Consider the following 19,982-nt stretch of genomic DNA (forward strand, 5'->3'; position numbering starts at 1 on the left):
TGGCTCACTGCAACCTCTGCCTCCTGGGTTCAGGCAATTCTCCTGCCTCAGCCTCCTGAGTAGCTGGGATTATAGGCACGCGCTACCACGCCCAGCTAATTTTTGTATTTTTAGTAGAGACGGGGTTTCACCATGTTGACCAGGATGGTCTCGATCTCTTGACCTCGTGATCCACCCGCCTCGGCCTCCCAAAGTGCTGGGATTACAGGCTTGAGCCACCGCGCCCGGCCCTATTCTTGCATTTTCTATAATATGTGCCCTTTGTGACTCATGATGTGTTACTCACTAGACTCTGTGACAGGGACCAGGGTTAAAATGATAAGCTGGATAAACGTGGTCCGTACCTTTGTGTAACTTACAGTCTGGTGGAGGAGATGATAAAAATCATAATGGCATAAACAAAATGACTAAAAATGGTGACACATGCAATGAAGAGAAAACCAAATCAGGGCACTGGGAAAGAGAAACAGAGGGAAACCTGCCATGGAGGATGGCCAGGAAAGTCCTCTCTGAGAAGGCAACATATAAACCCAGCCTTGCAGGAAGCAAAGAAGCTGGCAGTGTGCAGCGTGACCATGGACTGCTGAAAGGGACCAAGGAACCCGTCTGGAGCCTGAGACAGACAGAGGGGCAGGAAAGAGGCCATCCAGGTGGGCATTGGCATTGCGTTCTGTGAGTTAGGGTTTTAATTTATGTGCACCGAGAAGCTGCTTGAGGATTTGAAGGAGGGAAATGACACGATCCAATTTAGGTACTAAGAATTTTACTCTGGTTTCTGTGTGCAAACTGATTTGAGTAGGGGAGAGACCTGTTAGTAAGTTGTTGACATAATTATAAACCCTGTAATGAGAAGAACCGGTGACCTACGCCAGTGAATGGTAGTGGGAGAGAGGGTGGTAGATGATTCCAGAAATGTTTTAGGGGCAAAATCGACAGAATTTACTGATTGATTGGATATAGTGGGTAATAACAGATAGGGATCAAGATAGATCACGAGGCTTTGATCTGAGATATTAGAAGGACGGTGGGAAAGATTGGGGAAGAGGGGTATGCTTAGGGGTAAAAAATGAATCATTCCAGTTTGGATGTTTACGGAGATATTTAAATAGAAGAGGCAAGGAAGCAGTCAAACATATGAGTCTGGACTTCAGAGGAGTGTTCTGGGCTAAAATGATAAATTTAACAGGCATCTGATATAGTTGATATTTAAGACATAATATAAGATGAAACCACCTATGAGGAATGTGTAGAGAGAAAACAGCATCAAGGGTCTATTCCTGAAGAAAGCTGGCAAAGAAGATTAAGGAAGATCAACCAGGTAGGAGGAGAATAACAGAAGGTGGTGCCCAGGAGCTAAGGGAGAGAGTGCCTCTGGAGTGGGATGGGGCAGCTGTGTTGGATGCTACTGAGAGATTGCCCAAGACGAGGGAGAGACGTTCCCACTGCACAGAGAGGCAGGGAAGCCAATGGGCTTGGCAAGGCTGGGTGGTGTGATCAAGGCTGGAGCTAGACTGGATTTCCTCAGGGGAAAGGTGAACCGAGGAGGCCAAGTCAGCACACGTGTAGACAGAAAACATTTCAGTGGTGGCTGGATCAAGAGATGGTTTCTACAATGGCGAGGAGTAATCTGGAAAACAGGAAGAGATTGGTGATTCAAGAGACAGTAGACAGAAGAAGGCGCTGCCTAGGGGAGACAGGTACAGAGATGCACCAAACTGCAGATAATGAGATTGTCCCTTGATACTAGGGGTGTGTCAGTTTGCTGGGGCTGTCGTAATCAGGTACCCAAACTGGGTAACATGGACAGCAAGCATGAACTGTGTCACAGTTCTAGAGGCTGAAGGTCCAAGATCAAGGTGTTGGTGGGGTTGGTTCTTTCTGAGGGCTGCGAGGGAAGCATCTATGCAGACTTCATCCCTCGGCTTGCAGGTGGTGTCTTCTCCCAGGTCTTCACATCACCTCCCCTTTGTGTGCGTCTGTGCTCAAATTTCCTCCTTGTAAGGCACCAAGCCTATTGGAGTAGAGCCTACCCTCATGACCTCATTTTAACTTTACCTCTTTAAACACCCTGTCTCCAAATACAGCCCCATTCTGAGATACTAAGCGGTTAGAATTTCAACATATGAATTTGGTAGTTGGGGGTGTTGGGGGTTGTGGGCTGGAACTTAACAGCCTGTAACAATGAAAAATATCTCTTCTCCTATAACTGAATGAGAAAGGGTTGGGGAAGGCAGGGCTAGGTGTTTAGAATGGTGGTGAAAGGCAGAAAGGTGCTTAATTTCATGGCTTTTAGAGTCTCAATGAGACAACTCTGGGTAAGAAATTAGAAAAGAAAAAAAGTTGGAAACTGTTGCCTGGGGAAATGGGAACATCATCTTACTAAAGAAACAGTAGGATTCCTGGGCAGCAATGAGGGCCCATTTCAGTTTTGTGGTCATGAATTTAAAGTGAAACCATTCAACTCAGTTTGTAATTTCCTGTAGCAACACACAGCTGCTCTGAAAGGCAGAAAGAAGCAGATGGGATTGTACCAGGCAAGCGTCACTTACCACTAGGTTTTAAAATAGTGTGCAGTTTTGAGAGAGGTTTAAAATAACACAAGCATTTAGATAGAATCCGTCACTCTCTTTACCAAATATGAACTGCTGCGAATTGCACCTCTGTCTGTTTCTGTTCCTCTCTGAGCTTAAACAAATCAACTTGCATTAAATCTTTTATTAGAATCTGAGACTTTCTGCAATCCATGTCACATGTTTGGGTTTCAGAAAACCTGAACCTGACAAGCAGAACCCTCTAGACTAGAGTCAGGGATGTTCACAAGCAAGCCCTGAGAGAAGACAAAATTTTGCCTGAGGCTGGAAGCCAGACCAAATTCCAACCTGGTGAAGAACTATGATTCACTTATTTTCACATTTCCTCATTGCTAGGGAGTTACGAAAGGTTACTACTTTTTGTGTTCACAGCCTCAAGTGAACTTTTATTTATTCACGCAGCAAATAATGTTCTGTGTGCTCACTGTGTGCAGGTGCCAGTCTCCTCAGTGTTAGTGAACAAGAAAATGTCTGCATATAAAGTTTCATAGTGGAGATGGAAAGGAATACAAAATTAAGCAAAATGGTAGTAATATTGTTTTGGGAATAATGCTGTGATGAAACAAAAGCATAGTAGAGATTTAGGAAAGGGGAAGGGTTTAGATAGAGGGGATTGTATGAGCTCGTGGGAGGCTGCATTTGGGCAGAGCGTGATGGAAGCCAGAGATTCACATTTTAGATCTAGAATGTTGCTTTTTGCAATAACCTTCTGCTGAATTGCAGACTAAATGATGATAAGTCTACCTCATGAGGGATTCTACTTCCTAAAACACAGTAGTTTGTATACAAAGTTTGATTTACCATTGCTTTGATTGTAAACATGCAGCAATGTAAAAAGTTCTATTATCAAATTATTAGTGAGTACAGAACTATTATTTCCAATGTATCAGATGGTTCCACTATTAGTTGAAATCTTAGTGGATGACTAGTGCTCATAAAAAATTAATAGAAACCTTGAAGCCACTTGGATTGTTGATTTTTACAGACAACCGAGAGACATCAAAATACTGCTCCCTCTACCATTACAACTGCAAAATAGGATATAGTACATAGTCGACTCTTGCAACAGAAGATATTTTCATAACACAGCATCATCACATGACCTTTTTCCAAATATAAATTCACTTCTCTGCCAGGTTTATGACATGATAGCTAAACAACTTTGGTATTAAAACCAGTGGAGACAGTTAGCAAGGGAAATAAGGAAGCCTCCAATGCACATGACATATTATGTAGATGTGTATATTCGTGTCCAGGATTTCTGTACTTCCACATATTCTAGAAATCTAGAAATTCATTTTCATGAAGGTAAGTAAGTTTCAAGTATGTTACTTCTTGTAGGTGTGCCTTTTATAGAGCAGTACTTGGCATCCGGCTATTTGTCACATAGTTGAAAATATGCTGTTGATAAAATCTCAATCACAAGCAACGCCCACGAAAAATGGTGAGCTCTGGAGGCCTCTTAGAATCCCAGCAGACCCTCAGCCTCCTTTTTCCCCAGTAAATGACTGGGAAGAAAATCAGCTTCTCAGTGAGATGTGACTTAGGGAGATTGTAAGGTAATACCAGGCAAACAGTTGGTCTTTCAATCACTGGTTCGGTATGTTTTTCTCTACAGAAGGTGTAAGTTTTCCATGTCTTGCTCTCTTACTCCTAGTCAACAACTAAAACATGTGGCAACCATTAGCTATTATTTAGGCCGTTAGCTATTATTTACCAAAGATGAATGGAGTCAGTTTTATTCAAAGTGTCTAAGACCAGAATCATTGAGAACAATGAAGCTGACTTTATACATATGCTATCCCAGACTCTCTTATTTACCTTAAAGTTAATAACAGGACTATAGCAACATCCCGGAAGTCAGCTTTAAAAGAAAAAAACAACTTTCTTGTGATATAACTCATATGGTGCAAAATCTACTCTTTTAAGATGTACCGTTTAGTAGTTTTAAGTGTATTCACAGATATAGTAGATTAAAAGTGTATTTGAATTTTAGACATTTTATAATTAACTCAAAAGAAGATTTATGCCCATTTTCTCCTGCCAGCCTCTGGCAACCTTTCTGTCTATATGAATTTACCTATTCCTTATTAAATTATTTCCTTGTCTCTAATTATGTTTTCCTGATTGATGCTTTAATCATTAAAAATATACTTTACTTCTAGAAACTTCTTGATTGACTTTTCACTATTTTACTCACTATTTTACATTTTACTTCTTGGTTGTTTTTTTAAAAACATATATTTTGGAGTTATTTTTTCAGTGGTGCCCTGGATATTACAACTAGCATCCTAATTTAAAATATCTTAATTTCAGTAGCATACAAAAACAATACTCTTTCCTCCCCCACCTCCTTTGTGCTGTGATTAGCATTCAAATTACCTTATACATGACAAACTCATCAATACATTTTAAAAATTATTGCTATATGCAATTATCTTTTAAATCAGATTGCAGAAGAAAAGGGTTATATGTATACTGTCTCTTATGTTTGCTTATGTGGTTACCTGTATCAGCCCTTTTTATTTCTTCATGTGAATTTGAGTTACCGTCTAATGTCCTTCATTTCAGCCTGAAGGGCTTCCTTTAGTATTTCTTGTACAGCAGGGTTGCTAGTGATAAATTTTCATTTGTTTGTCTGGAAATATCTTCATTTCTTCTACATTTTGAAGAACAGCCTTGCTGCATACAGAATTTTTGGTTGGCAGTTGTCCTCTTTCAGCACTTTTACATATGTCCTCCCACTGTCTTCTGACATTTATAGTTTTGGATGATAAATCAACTGTTAATCTCATTGAGAATCATTTGTATATAATGTATCATTTTTCTCTTGCTGCTTTCAAGGTTCTATTTTTGTCTTTGTCTTTTAACAGTTTGACTATGATGCAGTTTGACTATAATGTAAATTTATTTAAATTTGTCCCGTTTGGAATTTGTAGTTTCTTAGTTGTCTAGATAAATTTTTTACATGAATTTTTCTAAAATTTAATAATAAAATAATAAAATTTAATAATAACATAATTTTCAGCTTTATTTCTCTAAATATTATTTTTGCCTCCCTTTTTTCTTCCTCTCCTTTCTAAGGAACTCCATTACATGTATGCTGGTATGTTTGATGGTGTTACACAGGTTTCTGAGGCTTTCTTTATTTTCTTTATCCTTATTCTTTGTCTTCCTCAGTTTGAATAATCTCCTTTGAGTATCTTCAACTTTTCTGAGTCTTTCTTATGCCATTCAGGTCTGCTGTTGAGTCTTTTCTGTGAATTTTTTCTTTTGGTTACTATGCTTCTCAACTCCAGAATTCCTATTTGGTTCATTTCTACAATTTCTCTCTGTTTATTGATATTCCTCATCTGGTAAGGCAACGTTGTCATACATTATTTCTTGAGGAATTGTATTCTATAGGTTTTTGATGTATTTATAATAGCAGATTTAAAGTCTTTTAGCAGTAAAGTGCTATATCAGTACTATATTAGCAATAAAGTACAATATCTGAGCTTCCTTGGAAAAAGTTTCTGTTAACTATTTTTTCCTATGCATAGGCTGTACTTTCCTGTTTATTTGCATGTCTCATAACCATTTTTGTTGAAAAGTGAGCATGTAAAATATTATAGTGCAGAAAAAAAGGGCATGACTGAAAAAAAGAACAAATTCCAGAAATACAAAACAGTAACAAATAGAGTAGATATTAACTCACCTATATCAATCTCTTTAAATGTGAATGGTCTAAATATGCCAGCTAAGAAATAGAGACAGATGGAGTGGGTTAAAAAAATCTCTCAATTATATGTTGCATACATGAAATCCACTTTGTGATGACACAGATATATTAAAAGGATGGAGAAAAATATGTCATGCAAACACTAAACAAAAGAAAGCTGGGATAGATATTTATCCAGAATAAAGAGCATAATTACATAGTGGTAAAGGAATCAATTATCCAAGATGATATAACACCTTTAATGTGTATGTGCCAACAGCAAAGTGTCGCGTTATACGGGACTGAAACTAATAGAAAAAATAGACAAACCTATGATTATATTTGAAGACTTTCTGTCAGTTACAATCTCTCTATTGTAACTGACAGATTAAGCAGGCAGAAATTCAGCAAGGATATAGTTCAACTGAAGACATCTATCAATAAACAGGATCAAATTGACATTTAAAGAGCACATCATTCAACAACAGCTGAATGTACATTATTTTCAGTCTCACATGGAACACTTACCATGACTATGGTGATGATAAATCATATTCTGAGTCATAAAACACCTTAAGAAATTTCAACAAATATAAATCACACAACATATATTCTTACATCATAATAGAATTAAACTAGAAGTCAACAATAGAAATATAACTGAAAAATTCTAAGTATTTGAAGACCAAACAATGCAATTCTAAATAACACATAGGTCAAATGAAGAGTCACAAGAGAAATTAAAATGTATTTCAAACTAAATAAAATAATAATTCAACTTAATAAAATCTGAGGAATGTAGTAAACACAACGTTTATATGAAAATTTACAGCATTCAATACACATGGTAAAAAAGAAGAAGATCAAAATTCAATAATCTAAGCTCTCATCGTAGGAAACTAGAGAAAGAAGAATATAAACCTAAAGCAAGCAGAAGAAAAGAAATAAAATTAGACCATAAAATAATGAAATTGAAAGCAGAAAATCAACAAAACCAAAAGCTGTTTCTGTGAGAAGATCAATTAAATTGATAAAACTGTAGCCAGGCTAACCAAGACAAAAAGAAAAAGTACAAAATATTAATATAAGAAATAAAAGAGCAGCCATCACTACTGATACCATGGTCATAAAAGGAATAGTAAAGGAATATTATAAACAATTCTATGCCCACAAATTTGATAACCTAGATGAAATGGACAATTTTTTTTGAAAGGCATAATCTAACAAAACTCATTCAGGGAAATATAGGTATTATGATTAGGTCTTATTTATTAAAGGAATTAAATAAACAACCAATAAGCTTCCAACACGACAGCATCAGGCCCAGATGGTTTTACTGGTAAGTTCTACCAAAGAATTAAGTGAGAAATAATAGCAATTATTTACATTCTCTTCCAGAAAACAGAAATAGAGGGAATTCTTCTGAATTCATTCTATGAGGTAGCATTTTCTTAATATCAAAACCAGAAAAAGACAGCTGGAACAACTAGATGCCTCATGTAAAATACATGAATAAATCTAGATACAAACTTTAGACCTTTCACAAAAAATTAACTCAAAATGGATCATAGACCTAAAGGTAAACCATAGAAACTTTATATTTTTATAACTTCTAGAAGATAACAGAGAAAATCTAAATGAGAGATGACTTGGTGCAACACCAAAAGCACTATCCATGAAAGAAAAAAAATGAATAAATTGGACTTTGTTAAAATTTAAAATGTCTGGTTTGTGAAAAATACTGTTAAGAGAATGAAAAGACAAGCTTCAGAGTGGGTGACAATGTTTATGGAACATATATCTGATAAAGAACTTGCAACCAAAATATATACAAATAACCCACCCCCCTTTATTTGAGACAGGGTCTCATCTGTTGCCCAGCTTGGAGTGTAGTGGTGCAATCTTGGTTCAGTGTAACCTCTGCCTCTTGGGCTCAAGTGATCTCCCAAGTAACCGGGAGTACAACTAATTTCTTTGTAGTTTTTGTAGTTTTGTGGAGTCTCATTATGTTGCCCAGGCTGGTGTCAAATTTCTGGGCTCAAGTGGTCCACATGTCTCAGCCTCCCAAAGTGTTGGGATTACAGGAATGAGCCAGCATGCCCAGCTCAAAGAACTCTTAAGCTTGACCATAAAGAAGCAAACAACTCAATTTAAAAATGGGCTCCCCCAAAAATCTGAACAGAACACCTCATCAAAGAATATAGACAGATGGCAAATAAGCATAGAAAACAATACTCAACATCACATGCCATTAGAGAATTGCAAATTAAAACAAGTGGCATATTATGACACACATACTAAAATTGCTAAAATCTAAACATCTGACCATACCAAGTGCTGACAAGAATGTGGAGCAACAGGAACTCTCATTCTTCACTAGTGTGCTTGCAAAATGGTATAGCCACCTTGGAAGACAGTTTAGTAGTTTCTTACAAAGCAAAACATAATCTAACCATGTAATTCAACAATTACGTTCCGAAGTATTTCCCCAAATGAGTTAAAAACTTATGTTCTTAATTTGCTCCCCACCATGGCATTTAAAACAATTTTGATTTGGGGATATATATGCTGATTTTTATATGGATATATTGTGTAATGCTGAGGTTTGGGCTTCTGCTGAACCTGTCACCCAAATCATGGACACAATACCCAATCAGTAGTTTTTCAATTCATGTTCCCCTCTCTCTCCTCCTCATTGGAGTCCCCAGTGTCTGCTGTTTACATGTTTATGCTACTTACACAACTTATACACAAATGTTTATATTCATAATTGCAAAGAACTAGAATCAAACAATATATTCTTCCATAGGTAAATGGATAAACAAAGTATGGTACATCCATAAAATAGCATATTATTTAATAATAAAAAGAAAATAGGCCGGGCACAGTGGCTCAAGCCTGTAATCCCAGCACTTTGGGAGGCCGAGGCGGGTGGATCACGAGGTCAAGAGATCGAGACCATCCTGGTCAACATGGTGAAACCCCGTCTCTACTAAAAATACAAAACATTAGCTGGGCATGGTGGCGCGTGCCTGTAATCCAGCTACTCAGGAGGCTGAGGCAGGAGAATTGCCTGAACCCAGGAGGCGGAGGTTGCGGTGAGCCGAGATCGCGCCATTGCACTCCAGCCTGGGTAACAACAGCGAAAGTCTGTCTCAAAAAAAAAAAAAAAAAGAAAAGAAGCCATTAAACCAAGAAAAGACAGGAGAAACCTTAAACACATATTGCTGAGTGAAAGAAGCCAGTGTGAGAAGGCTAAATACTGTATGGCCCCAACTACATGGCATTCTAGGGAAAGCAAAACTGTGGAACAGTGAAAAGATCAGGTGGGCGCAGGCAGCCTCGGTCTGGTTGACTTTGCAGAGCCATGGAGGGTGGCTTCTGCTTGGATTTCAGGGGCTCAAGCAGCAGGTTTGACCTGGGGCTGGTCATGGAGCAAGTGAAGGTGCAGATTGCATGGCATCTGCAGACAGGTGCTTCTGGAAGCGCATCGAGAAGGTGGGGTGGGGGATCGCTGGACAATTTCGAGCAGAAGCGCATCCTGATGTGAATGGACAGCTACATGGACACCCGGAACACCATGTCCTATGCCCACAACTCCTGGCTACAGCAGGAACAAGCCCACATGTGATCAGGAGGCCCAAAGCTAGCTGGAGGGCCACCCTCCAGCCTCCCCAAACCATTTCCATTTCCATGTATGTGCTTTGTGAGTTGAGGGCCAACATGTGTGCACTGACTACTCATTGCGTATGAGAATGGCACCGTGCCGGGACAGATGGGACTGTGTCACTCCCGGCCCCCACCCTGCCCTTGCCCCTTACCCCATGCCAGTGAGTGTGGCTTGGCTCTGGTTCCTTCCTAAAGTGCTGGCAGCCCAGCAGCACCTCCTTCAGGCCTGAGAGTAGGTGGTTCCTCCCCTGGTGTGCCCAGGTCAGCTTTGTGCCCTGGGCAGAGAACCCTTCTTTTATTATTATTATTATTATTGTTTATTTCAATAGCTTTTGTAGTACACGTGGTTTTTGGTTACGTGGATGAATTATATAGTGGTAAATTCTGAGGTTTTAGTGTACTGCCACCAGAATAGAGTGCATTGTACCTAATATGTACTTTTTTATGTTGCATCCGTCCTTCCTCTCCCACTTCTGAGTCTACAAAGTCCATTGTATCACTCTGCATACCTTTACGAATTCATAGCTCCCCACCCACTTGTAAGTGAGAACATATGGTGTTTGGTTTTCCATTCCTGAGTTAATTCACTTAGAATAGTGACTTCCAGCTCCATCCAAGTTGCTGCAAAAGACATTATTCCGTTCCTTTGTATGGCTGAGTCGTATTCCATGGTGTATATATAGCATATTTTCTTTATTCACTCATTGGTTGATGAACAATTAGGTTGGTTCCACATCTTTGCAATTGTGAATTGGGCTGCAAAAAACATGTATTTTTCACATAATGACTTCTTTTTCATTTGGGTAGAGACCTAATAGTGTATGGATTGCTGGATCAGGTGGTTGAACTACCTTTAGTTCTTTAAGGAATCTCCATACCGTTTCCCATAGAGTTTGTACTAATTACATTCCCACCAGCAGTGTGTAAACAATCCCTTTAACCACACCAACATCTATTGTTTTTTTGACTTTTTAATAATGACCATTCTTCCAGGGGTAAGCAGGCATCTAATTGTGGTTTTACTTTACATTTCCCTGATTAGTGATGTTGAACATTTTTTCATATGTTTCTTGGCCATTTGTGTATCTTTCTCTGTCTTACATTGCGACCACAGAAGCAATGATTGTGTATCTTCTTTGAGGAAATGTTTGTTCATGTTATTTGCCTGCTTTTTGATGGGATTATTTGCCTTTTTTCCTGCTGATTTGTTTGAGTTCCTTGTAGCTTCTGGATATTAGTTCTTTGTTGGATGCATAGTTTACAAATATTTTTCTCCCATTTTGTGGTTTGTCTGTTTAATCTGATGATTATTTATTTTGCTGTGCAGAAGCTTTTTAATTTAATCAGGTCCTATTTATTTTTGGTTTAGTTGCATTTGCTTTTGGGGTTTTAGTCATGAATTCTTTGCCTACGCTGATGTCCGCATGAGTTTTTCTAAGGTTATCTTCTAGAATTTTTATGGTTTTGAGACTTAGCGTTCAGTCTTTGATCCACTTTTTTTGTATAAGGGGAGAGGTGAGGATCCAGTTTTATTCTTCTACATGTCACTTGCCATTATCCCAGCACCACTGATTAAATACCCAATTTATGCTTTGGCATGCTTTGTCAAAGATTGTTTGGTTGTATTTGGCATTATTTCTGGGTTCTCTATTCTGTTCCATTGGTCTATGTGCTTGTTTGTATACCAGTACCATGCTGTTTTGGTAACTATAGCCTTGTAGTGTAACTTGAAGTCTGGTAATGTGATGCCTCCAGATTTGTTCTTTATGGCTTATGATTGCTTTGGCTATGTGGGCTCTTTTTTGGTTCCATGTGAAATTTAGGATTGTTTATTTTTTCTAATTCTGTGAAAAAATAATGTTGGCATTTTTTTATGGGAATTGCATTGAATCTGTAGGTTGCTCTGGGCAATGTGGTCATTTTCACAGTATCGAGAGTACCCTTGTTTTGACCTTTTTGGAACAGAGAGTGGTCAGACCCCACCTGAGCTGTGCACTCTTGAGGATGGACAAACAAGTTGCTGGAGGAGGAGTAAAGAAAAAATCAGTAAAAAAATCAGCGGTTGTTAGTATTTCACAGTGAAGGGAAGAAGAATGAATAGGTGGAGCACAGTGGAGTTTTAGGGCAGTGAAGCTATTCTGTATAATACGATAATGGCAGATTCACGTCATTAGACATTTGTCAAAACCCATAGAATGTAAAGAGGAAACCTTTCACAGCTTGCCAGGAGTCCAAAAAATTTAAAAACAAATGAAAAATAAACAAAAGGGCCAGGTGTGGTGGTTCATGCCTTTAATCCCAACACTTTGGGAGGCTGAAGTGGGAAGATTGCTTGAGCCCAGGAGTTCAAGAACACCTGGGCAACATAATGAGACCTCATTTCTAGAAAGAAAAAGAAAGTTAGCGAGGTGTGGTGGTGCATACACCTGTGATCCTAGCTATTCAGGAGGCTGAGGCAGGAGGATTGCTTGAACCCAGAAGTTTGAGGCTGCAGTGAGCTATGACTATGTCACCGCACATCAGCCTGAGCAATGGCTGGAGACCCTGCACCAAAAAGGAAAACAATAAATAAATAAAAAGAGTGAACCCTAATGTAGATTACGGTCTTCAGTTAATAATAACATATCAATATTGGCTCATCAATTGTAACACATATATCACACTAATTCATTGTTAAGAACAGGGGAGCTGGCCTGGTGTGGTGGCTCATGCCTCTAATTCCAGCACTTTGGGAGGCTGAGGCAGGAGAATCGCTTGAGCTCAGGAATTTGAGACCATCCTGGCCAACATGGTGAAAACCCATCTCTACTAAAAATACCAAAATTGGCTGGGCGTGGTGGTAGGTACCTGTAGTCTCAGCTACTCAAGAGGCTGAGGCAGGAAAACTGCTTGAACCTGGGAGGTGGAGGTTGCAGTGAGCCGAGATTGCAACACTATATTCCAGCCTGGGCAACAGAGCAAAACTCCTCAAAAAAAGAAAGAAAGAAAGAGAGAGAAAGAGAGAGAGAGAGAGAGAGAGAGAGAGAGTGGGAGAGAAAGAAAGAAAGAAAGAAAGAAAGAAAGAAAGAAAGAAAGAAAGAAAGAAAGAAAGAAAGAAAGAAAGAAAGAAAAAGAAAGAGAGAGAGAAAGAAAGAAGGAAGAAAAAAAAGGAACAGGGATCTGTGTGAACTCTCTATTAGCTGCTTAATTTTTTATTAAACGTAAAATGGCTCTACAAAAGAAAATCTATTAATGAAAACATTAATATAACGTGGCAACTCTTAAAATCAGTTTTTCCGCCTCAGTTCCCCAGGTCTGTTGTTGTTTTGTTTGTTTACAGCCTTTTCCAAACTAATTCTGTAGTCTCTGTTCTTTGTTCTCTGTGGCCTCTGAAGTTTGGGCCTGGTTAGCTTAGGGGTCAGTTAATGATTCCACAGAAGCTTCCCTGAAGGCCTTGAGCCAATGTCTGCTGCTCTCACAAGGGCTCTGAGTATATAGTGAGGCACGCCGGCAATGCTCTGGCATTTTGCAGCTCTGCCTTAAACTTGACTTCCTGTTTGCCTAAGTCCTCAAGGTCACCTCCAGGTGAGAGACTTGAGACTTTTCAAGACTTTACTGGTTATGTACACAGCCTTGTACATGTGTGGGTCTTCATTTTTCCTAAGATATCTTGTACGTTTTCAAAGTCTCCTATGGATATCTCATTCCCTGGATTTTCCTTTTAGTATTTGTGGCCAGGCTCTTGCTTTCCGCAACTCTATCTTGAGATCAGGCTTGCTGGGAGCACTGTCATTGTCCTGCTCCCTCAGAGGCTGCTGACTTTCAAAGCAGGAACAGCTGCTAGGCTGTGGCCTTTCAAGGCTGCCATGGGGCTGGGCAGAGAGGGATGGAAATAAGGCGGCTTACAACACCATGAAGCTCAGTTTCTGCTGAAATTCAACTATGCTCTCGAATAAATATTTCTCAGATGGTTGTGAGCCTCTGGCTAATTTTCAGAGTTGTGAAGATGTTGATTCTGACCATGTTGAAACTGTTCACATTGCTATCTGGAGGAACAGATATTCAGAGGTCCTTATCCCACCAATTTGGAAGTGTGCTTCTCCCAGCCTTACTTTTTTTTTTTTTTTTTTTTTTTTGAGACGCCCAGGCTGGAGTGCAGTGCCGTGATCTCAGCTCACTACAACCTCCACTTCCTGGGTTCAAGGGATTCTCCTGCCTCAGCCTGCCAAGTAGCTGGGACTACAGGTGCATGCCACTGGACCTGGCTAATTTTTGTATTGTTAGTAGAATTGGGGTTTCACCATGTTGGCCAGGCTGGTCTTAAACTCCTGACTTCAAGTAATCCTCCCACTTCGGCCTCCCACAATGCTGGGATTACAGGTGTGAGCCACCGAGGCCCAACTCCCAGGCTTACTGTCTACATCAGCTTTGTTTCATACAAGTGCCGGGGCTACACAGGTAAGCCTTATTTAGTTAATTTCATTGATGAAGCATTTACATTAAATATTAAATAACCATTTTAAACATATGAAGTATGGTTATTTTTGAAAAGTAGGTGCTAACTTACTTTACTTCACTTAGAGCCTTAGATTTTAATTCTTGAATTTATCATACGTGAGAGCCCTGACTCTTGCTCCTGACTGTACTTTAGCATCACCTAAGGAACCCTAAAAATACTGATGCCGAGGCTGTACCTCAGCATTGAATTGGAACCTCTGTGGGTGGGACCCAAGCCTCTGCAGTATTATTTTTAAGCTCTTCAGCTTATTCTTATTCTCCGAGAGGGTTGAAGGTTGACAGTCCTGTAGCGTTAAGTCTGGCACTAAATTGATTTGACCTACTTTTTGAGTATTCAGACAAAGAAAGAAAAGCAAACTCTAGAAAAAGCAATGGACAGTGACTGCCCCCAGAGGCAGGTCAGCCTCAGGAACGTCTTCAGTAGTGAATAACACAAGGAATGTAAAAATACTGAAAACTGAAAATCATAATACAAATAAATCATTGTTTGGTGCTTTTATTGTGTCCTTATTCTAAGGATCATATTTGTACATATGTCCCTCTATAGGGACTGGTTAATTCTGATATATTATCATGTATTGAATATTTAAGGAAAGGTTCCAAATGCAAATTGACTGCAGGACATGCTCCTCTCTTGGCATTGAGGTATGACAATATGCTCAGTATTGCCAACCAGAAAAGCGTCCCTAACTTCAACGTCCAGAGTTTTTTTTTTTGAGACGGAGTTTCACTCTTGTTACCCAGGCTGGAGTGCAATGGCGCGATCTCGGCTCACCGCAACTTCCGCCTCCTGGGTTCAGGCAATTCTCCTGCCTCAGCCTCCTGAGTAGCTGGGATTACAGGCACGCACCACCATGCCCAGCTAATTTTTTGTATTTTTAGTAGAGACGGGGTTTCACCATGTTGACCAGGATGGTCTCGATCTCTTGACCTCGTGATCCACCCGCCTCGGCCTCCCAAAGTGCTGGGATTACAGGCTTGAGCCACCGCGCCCGGCTTGTCCAGAGTTTTTACTGGGGCTTCATTTGTAGGCATGATTGATTGATTGATTACCCCATGGTTGAACTCAGTCTCCCCCTACAAAGATTGGGCTGATATCACATGGCCCAATGGAACTGCCATGAGTCAACTTGCTAGCATAAACCAGTAGGTCTGGTCTGCAGGATGGTGAACATGAAAAACAAAGGCACTCCTATCATTCCAGAAATTCCAGGGTTTTAGAGAGTAACTCTAAGGACAAGGTCAATTTTTTTGCTACACATACACGGAAACTGAAATTTAAGCTGTTATGCTGGTGTTATTTAACAAAATTATAAAAATTGAAATTTGTGTGTAAGAAAATTGTGCATCTATTTACACATGCATGAATTGCCTACAGAAAATTGAAAGCAATGTTTTCATTTGGGAAGACAGTTTGTCAGAATGTAGCAACAAGCCTTTTAAAAAGCATACATTAGATTCAGTGATCTCATACTGTGACTAATTCAAAGAGCAACATCAAATATTCAAAAATTTATCTCAAAAAAATGAAAAACAACCTAAACTGGAAAATGTTCATATTTTAGGGTGTCTAATGCAGTTATTTTCATGCATAAAATTGAGAAATGTTTTTATATAATGCTACTTGAAAACGTATAAAATTATATATGTGACATGATTCAACCTATATTTCAGAAGGCATACTTAATTTTGTATACTAGTTATCTTTAATCCCTAGGGGAAAAAAGTAATTGCTAACTCATTTTGCTTTGCTCTGTATTTCAATTTTTCTACAAGCTGGAGTTCTTAGAAAATTTAAAATTTAGGCTGGGGATGGCGGCTCACGTCTAATATCCCAGGACTTTGGGAGGCTGAGGCAGGTGGATCACTTGAGGTCAGGAGTTTGAGACCAGCCTGGCCAGCATGGCGAAACCCCATCTCTACTAAAAATTAAAAAAAAAAAAAAATTAGCTGGGCGTTGTGGCACATGCCTGTAATCCCAGCTACTTGGGACGGTGAGGCAGGAAAATCACTTGAACTGGGAGGTGAAGGCTGCAGTGAGCCACGATGGTGCCACTGCATTTCAGCCTGAGCAATACAGTGAGATTCTGTTTCAAAAAAAATTTTTTTTTAAATTTAAAACAGATATTAAATACTTTTGCTTTTGGCATATTTCTTATTGAGGTACCAATTGAACATTGAAAAGTGATTTTTATAAAAATAAAGTCTTTAGAAAAAGAAGATTTAGAGTAGACTTTTATAGTTTATATTCTATGCAAGATTTTGGTGAGTATGTAACCTTTTTATCCGGCATTTTTTGGGGAGGTAGAGATGGTGCAGGACTTCTATTAGATGTTAAAGAATATGCAAACTCAGAAAAGTTAAGAGGCACTCAAAGAAAATTCAAAAGGAGCAAAGCAGATGAAACTGTAAACAGAAGATGGAAGAGTAACATTTTGATGGGGACAACAAGTCATAAAAGGTTTTCTTAATACAAAAAGAGCTAGTATTGCAGGACAATTTAAAAGGTATGGGTTTGAAATTGGTGGACCTGGGGTCAAAGTTCAGTTCCATCACTTAACTAGAATTTTCATGTGAGCAAAGTTACTGAGTACCCCCGCTATGGTTTGAGTATTTGTGTTCCCCAAATTATATGTTGAAACTTAATCTCCAATGTGATAGTTGGAAGAGGTGGGGCCTTTGAGGAAGTGATTAAGTCATGAGGGCAGAGCCCTCAGGGAGGGGATTAGTACCCACATTAAAGAGGCCAGAGGGAGTTTGCCCTCTTCAGCCATGTAAAGACACAGCTGGAAGTCACCATCTATGAAGCAGACACCAAATCTGCTGGTCCCTTGATCTCAGACTTCCCAGGCTCCAGGACAATGAGCACTTGCTGTTGTTCATTACTGCATCTAAGACGTTCTGCTACAGCATCCGAAATTGACTAAGACACTCCCAGAGTGTATTGTGTATCTACTCCCAGTCTAGAATATTCATTAAAGCTGCGTGAGAGTTGCTAAGTACCGTGCTAGGCAGTTTACAGGTGGCAGCTCATTGATATAATGACCCTAGGACGCAGGTAATATTGTCCTCATTTTAAAGTAAGAAAAGTGAGGCCTACCCAACAGGATAAAAAGGAACCTGCAGTCAGCACTTAGCATATGTTGGCAAAAGAAACTAGAAACTGCTGGTTTCCACGCCTACTGAGTGTAACAATGTTATTCTTGCCACAGAGCCATTCTTACCCTTTCCTATCTGCCCCTCTCCCTAATGCATTGGGGACTGCTGGAAATACAAATTAACATTTTTACTTTAATCCTCATTGGAACCCTTGAAGGAGTACATATTCCAAACATGGCCAATTCACTTTCCCCGGAGGGACTCTGGAATGCAGGTCAGACTGAATGTTCATGGAATAAAACAAGTCTGTTGAGGGATTTTCCTCTAAGACAAAAAGTCCGTGAGTAGAATACGGTAATTTATTGTTGAGAATGATAGAAGTTGTGATTATTGAGAATACCATATTATACCCACTTCAGGAAGACTCCTTCTATTCATTCTCCATCCACTCCACCAATGTTTGTTAAGCAGCTAATTAGTGTCAGATCATCCCTAGGATCCAGGCACAGCAGGGAACAGACAGACACAAATCTCCTTCCAGGCACAGGCTCTTAAGGTGGCTTACGTACTTTTCAAGCCTGTTATGTCTAGCCATTTTAATGAGCATACACATATATTTCTGGAAAATTCCTGGTTAAAATTGGGTCTCAAGAAAGGAGGGTATTAGATTACTTGAAGCAGTAGACCTCTGCCCCCTAGTGACACAGGCTGCAAATTTTAGGGATAGTGCGGAAAGCAGTGGTCCCCAGTCTTTTTGGCACAGGTGATTCGTTTTGTGGGGGACAACTTTGCCACAAACCAGGGTGGGAGAGATGGTGTCGGGAAAATTCAAACGCAATTGTGCAATTTATTTCTAGTACGATCACAGTGTGATATATAATGAAATAATTATGCAACTCATCATAACACGGAATCAGTGGGAGCCCTGGGCTTGTTTCCCTGCAATGGGTCCCATCTGGGGATGATGGGAGACAATGATAAATCATCAGACATTAGATTCTCATAAGGAGCACACAGTCTAGATCCTTCGAATGCACGGTTCACAGTAGGATTTGTGCTCCTAGGGGAATCTTTTTAAAAAAATTATTTAAAATTTATTTTTATCTTCTGGAGACGGAGTTTTGCACTTGTTGCCCAGACTGGAGTGCAATGGCTCGATCTCAGCTCATTGCAACCTCCGTCTCCCGGGTTCAAGTGATTTTCCTGCCTCAGCCTCCCAAGTAGCTGGGATTACAGGCTCCTACCACCACGCCTAGCTAATTTGTTTTTTTGTTTTTTTTGTATTTTTAGTAGAGATGGGGTTTCACCATGTTGGCCAGGCTGGTCTTGAATTCCTGACCTCAGGTGATCCACCCGCCTTGGCCTTTCAAAGTGCTGGGATTATAGGCATGAGCCACCGCGCCTGGCCCTTCCTATCAGAATGTAATGCGGCTGCTGATCTGACAGGAGACAGAGCTCAGGCAGTAACGCCATGACGGGTAGTTGCTGTAAATACTGATGAAGCTTTGCTTGCTCCCCTGCTGCTCACCTCCTGCTGTGTGGCCCAGTTCCTAACAGAGGGCGGCCCAGTCCCTAACAGGCCACAGACCTGTACCAGTCCAGGGCTCAGGGGTTGGGGACCCCTGTCCTAAAGGAAATAAGGTCATTTGTTAATCTTATAAACCTTGCATTATAAGACCATGATGTGATACTTCTAAATCACATTTGTGTCAAAAATCTTGCTTCTAACCTTTAAGCTGTCCATGTTCATTCTTGGGCATAGGCTGAACTAACTTTGGGAAGGAATTCAGTTCATGGTTTGACTCTGAAACAAAATTGCCCTTTCCCAAAAAGACTCCCTTCTTGCCTGCGGACCAGTCTGTCTTTGCAGGACTAACAAATTAGACAAGATTAGAAATTACATTTTAGGGGTCATGCGGCCTCTGGCTCCAACAGTCTGAACTTCCCCAAATTGTTCCTGGAGATAACATCACTATTGTAAAACTTAAGATCAGCACTTGAGATTTTTGCAGACCCTGCACACCATGGATCAGCTGACACCGTCTAGACCAGTCATCTGGCTCAACCAGTTCTGCCGTCCCACCCAGGAACGGAAAACAGCAAGAAAAACTCACTGGGATTCCACCTCCAAACTGGACAATCAGCACTCCCCACTTTCCAAGCCCCTACCCACCAAATTTAAAGGCTCTGATCCTTGAATGTTCAGGGAGACTGATATGAGTAATAATAAAACTTTGGGCTCCCACACAGCTGGCTCTGTGTGAATTACTTTTTTCTCAATTGCAAGTCCCTTGTCTTGGTAAATTGGCTCTGTCTAGGCAGCGGGCAAGGTGAATCCATTGGGCAGCTACAGTAGTCTTAAAAGGAGCTACAGACTTAACTCTTGCAATACAAATGTGATGTTGTTGGCAAGTCTGTTCCTTGCC

At 40.0% G+C, this 19,982-nt stretch overlaps 1 long non-coding RNA gene across 1 annotated transcript; it reads left to right on the plus strand.

The window, feature by feature from the left end:
• Positions 1 to 2,736: 2,736 nt before the first annotated feature.
• LOC116563443 lies at positions 2,737 to 19,807 on the plus strand. Its single transcript, XR_004274395.1, has 2 exons — positions 2,737 to 3,899; positions 19,569 to 19,807. It is a non-coding gene; the product is annotated as an uncharacterized LOC116563443 (long non-coding RNA).
• Positions 19,808 to 19,982: the final 175 nt, after the last annotated feature.

The sequence above is a fragment of the Sapajus apella genome, unplaced genomic scaffold (assembly GCF_009761245.1).
Source record: "Sapajus apella isolate SASKATOON/1434 unplaced genomic scaffold, GSC_monkey_1.0 scaffold35, whole genome shotgun sequence".
NCBI classification, from domain to species: domain Eukaryota; kingdom Metazoa; phylum Chordata; class Mammalia; order Primates; family Cebidae; genus Sapajus; species Sapajus apella.